Raw genomic sequence first — 1,965 nt, forward strand, 5'->3', positions numbered from 1 at the left:
AGAGGTGGAGATGGAGGTAGGGATGGTGGCAGTAGAGGTGATGGGGGTGGAGGTGGTGGTAGAGGTGGGCTCTATAACAAACTGAGGAGCAGTCAACTCACCACTTGTTTGTCTGCCAAGGATGTGAGACAACCCAGGTGGAGCAGAGGATTCAGGGAACGTTACAAGGTTGAACAGAAGGTGCTGCATTACAATAGTGCTGTGTGTGTGTGTGTGTGATGGTGGTGGTGGTGGTGGTGGTGGTGGTGATGATGGTGAGGTAGAGCCCAGAAGACTGACTCCAGACTCATTGCCAATGAGTTGATTCCAAAGCATAGCGACCCTGTAGGGCAGGGCAGAACTACCTCTGGGCATTGCCGACACTGTACATCTTCATGTGAGTAGAAAGTCTTGTCTTTCTCCTGGAGCGTGGCTGGCTGCTTGGCACTCCTGACCTTTGGTCAGCAGCTCAGTTCATAGCCACGACACACCACGGGGCTCCTGAGACCAACAGAGCTTCTCACAATCATACCCATGAAAGAACCCGGCCATGGTTCCTGCCTTAGAAGACTTGGCCCTTCTTCCTCCAACACTCTCCCCACCCTAACTTGGAGGTGCCAATGCAGACAAGGAAGATCTGAAACCCGCACTGGACTTCCCACTCTCCTGATAACAGATTCTTCAGCCAAGTCAGGAGAGAGGGGGGTGCCGGGGAGGCAGGGGAGGTTTAAAAAAATGGGTTGTGCGATTGCGGTTTTGCCTTGAACAAGACTGAAAAGTCAGCCATCATCCAACAAGACGGTTCTTGTGATTTATAGGGATGGAGAAAACCAAAGACGCTGTCTGCGATGTCCTGCCGCGTGGGGAAGGGAAATTCACCATAATAGCACGGAAAGAAACCGGTGGAGAAAAACAAGGCCTGCTGGTCTGTCTTCGGGTTCAGCCAATTCAACAAATCAATTATGCCGGTTCAAGTCAACAAATGATTTTCAACTCTATTGGAGCGGAGGAAACACTGTGATTGGCAGTGACTTAGGGTGGTGGTGGTGGGTGAGGGCGGTTCTGCCAGCCGGCTCGTAGCTCCCCATGAGGTCGCTCTGGGCATGGCCCATGCCCACGAAGAGCACCAGGAGAAGCGGCCAGAAGGCCCGCCCGGGGGTCTCTGTGACACTCGCCCACTGGGGGACCTCACTCCAGAGGCCACCTCTCCCAGCTGCCGTCATCACCACCCACAGGAAGAGGACCAAGGTCACAGGAGGGACGAGTGGAAGGGCCCACAGGCTCCGGGCGGCGGCAGGTTTCTCCCTCTAGCTGCAGGGCGGCCGAGGGCGCGGCCAGTGCCACCAGAGGGCGCGCGCCAGGCGACCTGCCAGCTGTCCCGCTTCGGGCTGGGACCCAGAGAGGGCAGCTCCCGGGTGCCCGGTGGGCGCCCCCAGCGGCGGGGGCAGGAAGCACAGGCGCCTGGCGTCCGTCCCGCGAGCCCTGTCCTGGGCACGCACTTTTCCACGTCCCTCCACGACTCCTTCAGACTTTGAGGGCTGCAACCTTGGCCACCCAACCCGGGGTTTCTACCAGCGATAAACTCGGGGGCCCGTCGGAAGTTGCCCTGGGCAGGAGAGGTGGCACAGGTGCTCCTGCCTGGCCGAGCCCCTGTCCTCTACCAGCCCCTCGGGACCGCCCTGCGCCACCCGCAGCTCCTCAGGGGTTAATCCCCCTCGCCGCCCGCTGGCTTCCCAGTGCCAAAGTGGGTGTTGCTGGAATTCTTCTCTCCTTCTCCAGTAATGAGGGGGCTGAGCTGTCCCTCCGAGGAGGGGGCACGGTGTGGATAAAAGACGAAGAAGCAGGGGGAGGTTTCCAAAAATAAAAGCCTCCGGTTCCCTTCCGACGGCTTCAGAGACAGGCGGAGGCGCGAAGGTGCAGCGGCGGGCGCGCCCGGCGGAGACCCAGTGGACCGGAGCCCGTGGCGCGCAGACCCCGGCCGCGGCC

This window comes from Echinops telfairi, unplaced genomic scaffold (genome assembly GCF_000313985.2).
Source record: "Echinops telfairi isolate 266 unplaced genomic scaffold, ASM31398v2 ScPeMD7_18;HRSCAF=68, whole genome shotgun sequence".
Taxonomy (NCBI): Eukaryota; Metazoa; Chordata; class Mammalia; order Afrosoricida; family Tenrecidae; genus Echinops; species Echinops telfairi.